General features: G+C 46.3%; 1 non-coding gene across 1 annotated transcript; it reads left to right on the top strand.

Annotated features, from left to right (window-relative positions):
- Positions 1–1,802: 1,802 nt before the first annotated feature.
- On the top strand, positions 1,803–1,876 carry Trnat-ugu (transfer RNA threonine (anticodon UGU)). Its single transcript has one exon. It is a non-coding gene; the product is annotated as a tRNA-Thr (tRNA).
- The last annotated feature ends 3,664 nt before the right edge of the window (positions 1,877–5,540 follow it).

Here is a 5,540-nt window from a genome sequence, read left to right as displayed (position 1 = left end):
AGAAACTGGTATAGCCATGTGTATTCAAATACAGCGATATGTAAACAGGCAGAATACGGCGCTGCGGTCGGAAGTAAACAAGTTTAAAGTTTACCCCTCTTTTGTTTAGCTGATTAATTTTCATGTGAGGAGTATCTCCCTTTAATACACGCGGACGCAGTGCTCCATGGTTCCCATTTCTACCGCTATGTGTCTAATTCTTTCAATTAGGCCCGATAAATTGAGATGTGGGTAATCAAACCCCTAGAATAGATAGAATTCTAATTTGAAAATGACGCAACGGATAACGCAACATCGGTGAATTGCCATGGAACAATACGTGCACATTAGGGACTGTAAGACTTTCTTTTTTTTTTTTTTTTGATACTATGAATTCAGTTAGTTGCATGGAGTGCATAATACATACAATGGATGTGCCTGGATTCAAAATTCATAGACTATAGTCATTATCTCAGTGGTATGGATGAAGGATACTAAATAACGCTAAGAGAGAATTTCAATTATCATTCTGATTTATTTCGATAATATTTAATAAAACTATTACTCTCTGTGACAAAACATACATGAAGTCTATTATATTTAAGAAAACTACCACTCTCAGTGACAAAACCTTCATGAAGCACTTACTATCTGTTGCATCTCGTCATACCGGAAACATAGACAACACTTCGTTGTCAATTACATCCACTAATGATTAAAATGGGTAAAAATTAATGTTACTGAATGGTGGCCTCTTAACACCATTCAGTTATCGTCACACCTATTTAATGCGCGGAGAAGGGAAGGATACCACCTTTCACTCTCTCAAACATTACTTGTGTTACTTCACATGCAGTACCATGCGGATAAGTTCATGTTGAAACCGCGTAATATGCAACCTCAATGCAACGCGAGCAAACCAGCCTAGGCTTCATGATTCCACATTATGCATGCTATGATTAACGAAAGGGAAATCCAGTGACTACCGTTATGAAAGCTGGCAACACGTGGCCAAGTTCTACAACAAAGAAACGAGTAAAATAAATAGTAGAATCATGGAAAATTTATATTTATTGTATCTGGAACTAAGCTATGCAACACACGAAACATTAATGAACCCATCTGCTATTGACCTAAGAACAAGAACCGTTGGTTCATGCCCCCAATCACCTCGCGGCCAAATCCGCTAGTTGAAACACATTAATCTGAAAAATTTCTACAAATACAATGTCGCTGAACGTTTCCCGGTATTAATTCACCTGAACATGTTTCATAATCAATGTTACCCCAAAAGACCTACATTATGAATAACGTTTCTCACCATCCATGCCGAGCGCCACACCCCTGCGTCCGTCTCGTTCAATCGGCGGCCCCAGAGTGTCCTAACATGGCACGTTCCAGGACCAACCGCCAATCGTTCAAAAAAACTGGTGGTGGGGGTATGACCTCAGTGAGAACCAACCTCACAAACTCTGCCCTGCTCATCCCCACTATCTTTGGAATCACGAACTCTCTGCCGAATCTGCTCACGTTGTTATGTTGGTGCTAATCTACCCTACTGCTACCATCTTTGACTAACCCAGATTATTATATATTCCATGTATAATTACGTTTATCCGTCCACATACGTCACGGGATCAAAGGATGAAAGAGGAGGTGTGATACCAACAGAAGAAAAGATATACACGGAAGCATTCTTGGACCCAGAGGTTAATTAACTAGACGGGAGCACTACGAATGTAGTGTGGGACAATACGTTGAGAATGTGTGTTTCGCGGAAGGCGTGCCAGAGATAAATCCCTGCAGTCGCGCTATCTTCCGTGTCCTCGGTGGGTCACGTGGATAGAGCGTCTGCCTTGTAAGCAGGAGATCCCGGGTTCGAGTCCCGGTCGGAGAACACATTTTCATCTGTCCCCATTGACGTATGTCAACGCCTGTAAGCAGCTAAGGCTGTTCATTTCATTGTCATTTCATTCTAAAGAGCTGCTTGGTCACCGATGATATCTGTTCTTTCGGACATGTCCGAAAGAACATATACCATCTTAGTAAATATATAATCCTCTAGGATTCATGGTGTCAGTTCCCTCCAGCACTACTTCATACATTAATCGAGTCCATGGCACATCGTATTGCGGCACTTTTGCGTGCTCGCGGGGGCTCTACAGGATACCGGGGCTTCTTTGGCTCCTCAGTGTACTTAAGGCTTGTAGAAGTATTTCGTAAAATAAATTATTTTCTTCAGTTCTCTCACACCGTCTAGAAAACGTTTGAAATGATCTCGGTAGCATCCCAATGAAGATTAGCAGTAGTACACGAGCCTCTGAGCCACGAACTTGAACAACAACAACAACAACAAGTGCCGACGTCAGCGCATCGTATTGGCATCGCAGAGATAGCGGGATGTTCATTAGTTGCCACTGTGCGGTCAGCAGACGCAGAGAGACGACAAGGGACGTCCGCGGGCGGCAGCGCTGCGGCGGCCTCTGCGGCGATACGCCCTAGGCTGCCATCGCGCGGCCACCGCGTAATTAGGCGGGTATTACCGTTAGCGGGCTGGGATGCGCTGGGTGTGCACTGCGTCATCGGCGGAATGGCCGGTGCGGCTGCTCGGAGCGACGCGACCGCACTGGGCCTGAGGGCAGCGACCGGGAGGCGGGTGGGGGGAATCCGCTGCTTGCGTCCGTGCACTGCCCCAGCAAGTAGGATCGCTGCAAGTAGCGGTCGTGTGACCCTTGCCACGTTCACTGTTTGACTCCTAATACTCCAGATCTTCGCTTTATTTCCCATTCTTATTTTCAGAGGGTGTGATACTTATGAGGATATTTTATTTCTGAACAAAAGGGACTGGAAAAAGTCGCAACACCAAGAAAGAATTGTTGGTGGGTTTGTTTCTACATTGACAATGTCCATTCAAACTTCCCACCAGTAGCTTAAGAGAAAACTGAGTTTCCCTTTAAATACGTGCTGTAACTATCGTGAGCGTTAGTTACCTTCGACATTGTACGTAGTGAGTCGATGTTAGTCAAGGACGCCTTTAAGAAGACGAAGACGCCCTTATGAGTAGCTCAGTGAGTTTCAGCGTGGCGGGTACAGGGGCAACGACTAGCTGGACGTTCCTTTCCAGAGGGAATTGGCATGAATGTAGTTACTGAATGCAGTGTTGGCAGAAGAGCCAACACCGTGTTACTAGAGGAGGCCGAAATGCACGCGTTTTAGTTCACGCAGGCTGGCGTGAAGAGGGAAAAACTATATTGACGTGAGGTCTGGGACATGACAAGGAATTAGAATTCAGAAAGCGGACTTTATTGATCTTAACTTTAATCCATTAATGATGATCTTCGCTCTTGACGGTACATGATTCACAATATCAGTATCAATAGTAACTGAATATGGCGCCTTGCTAGGTCGTAGCAAATGACGTACCTGAAGGCTATGCTAAAGTGTCGTCTCGGAAAATGAGAGCGTATGTAGTCAGTGAACCATAGCTAGCAAAGTCGGCTGTACAACTGGGGCGAGTGCTAGGGAGTCTCTAGACTAGAACTGCCGTGTGGCGGCGCTCGGTCTGCATTCACTGATAGTGGTGACACGCGGATCCGACGTATACTAACGGACCGCGCCCGATTTGAAGGCTACCACCTCGCAAGTGTGGTGTCTGGCGGTGACACCACACTGTACATGATTCCTAGCTGCAGTCAAGGGGAGGTAAGACTGGGTTGCCAACGGCCACGTAGCACTACGAAGACGGAAAAGCATCCAGTTTGGCGTATCGCTCAGGAGCATCACAGTGCATCTGCAGCAACTGACACATCAGTGACACAACGAACTACACAACTGGCCATTAAAATTGCTACACCAAGAAGAAATGGTGCGACTTTTACCAGTCAGTTTTATTCAGAAATAAGTATATTATGCTAGAACTGACATGTGATTACATTTCCACGCAATTTAGGTTCATAGATCCTGAGAATTCAGTACACAGAACAACCACCTCTAGCCGTAAAAACTGCTTTGATACGCCTGGGCATGGAGTCAAACAGAGCTTGGATAGCGTTTACAGGTACAACTGCTCATACAGCTTCAACACGATACCACAGTTCTTCAAGAGTAGTGACTGGCGTATTGTGACGAGCCACTTGCTCGGTCACTATTGACCAGACGTTTTCAATTGGTGAGAGACCTGGAGAATTTGCTGGCCAGGGCAGCAGTCGGACATTTGCTCTATCCAGAAAGGTCCGCACAGGACCTGCATCATGCAGTCCTACAGTATCCTGCTGAAATGTAGGGTTTCACAGGGATCGAATGAAGGGTAGAGCCACTGGTCGTAACACACCTGAAATGTAAACGTCCACTGTTCAAAGTGGTGACGAATACGTGTAAGACGTATAACCAGTGGCACACCATACCATCACGTCGGGTAATACGCCAATATGCCACTGACGAATACACGCTTCCAGTGTGTGTTCATCGCGATATCGCCAAACACGGATGTGACCATCATGATTCTGAAAACAGAATCTGGATTCATCCGAAAAAATGACGTTTTGCCATTCGTGGACCCAGGTTCGTCGTTGAGTACACCATCGCACGCGCTCCTGTCTGTGATGCAGCGTCGAGGGTAACCGCAGCCACGGTCTTCGAGCTGATATTCCATGTTGCTGCAAACACCGTCAACTGTTCGTGCAAATGGTTGTTGTCTTGAAAACGTCCCCATCTGTTGACACAGGGATCGAGACGTGGCTGCACGATCCGTTACAGCCATGCGGATAAGATGCCTGTCATCTAGACTGTTAGTGACACGAGGCCGATGGGATCCACCACAGCGTTCCGTATTACCATCCTGAAGCCACCGATTCCGTAGTCTGTTAACAGTCATTGGATCTCGACCAACGGGAGCAGCAATGTCGCGATATGATAAACCGCAATCGCCATAGGCTATAATCCGACCTTTATCAAAGTCGGAAACGTGATGGTACGCATTTCTCCTCCTTACACGAGGCATCACAACAACGTTTCACCAGGCAAAGCAAGCCAACTGCTGTTTGTGTATGAGAAATCGGTTGGAAACTTTCCTCATGTGAGCACGTTGTAGGTGTCGCCACCGGCGACAACCTTGTGTGAATGCTCTGAAAAGCTTATCATTTACATATCACAGCATCTTCTTCCTGTTGGGTAAATTTCGCGTCTGTAGCACGTCGCCTTCGGGGTGTAGCAATTTTAATAGCCAGTAGTGTATCAAAAACTGGTTTCTTCCAGAACAGGTCACAGGCAGATGCCTTGTAACGTACATTCCACTAAACCCAAAACACTGCCATTTGCGACTTCAGTGGTGTCAAGTGAGAGCTCACCGGAGGCCCGGGTGGAGGTCTGTTGGGCCTTCTGATGAAAGTTGGTACTGCCTCGGTGTCAGTGGTCGCTGAATGTTGGGTAGAAGGAGGTCAGTTGAGGGCCTCCAAACAATCTGTCTGGACCTATACCGATAGCTATGGCCTGGGGTGCTATTTCTTGTAACAGCATGAGCATTCTCGTGATTACCTTGTTCACCCTGGCCGCAAATTTGTATT

Source organism: Schistocerca gregaria, chromosome 6 (genome assembly GCF_023897955.1).
Source record: "Schistocerca gregaria isolate iqSchGreg1 chromosome 6, iqSchGreg1.2, whole genome shotgun sequence".
In the NCBI taxonomy this organism is placed as follows: Eukaryota; Metazoa; Arthropoda; class Insecta; order Orthoptera; family Acrididae; genus Schistocerca; species Schistocerca gregaria.
This window is presented reverse-complemented; position numbering and strand designations above follow the sequence as displayed.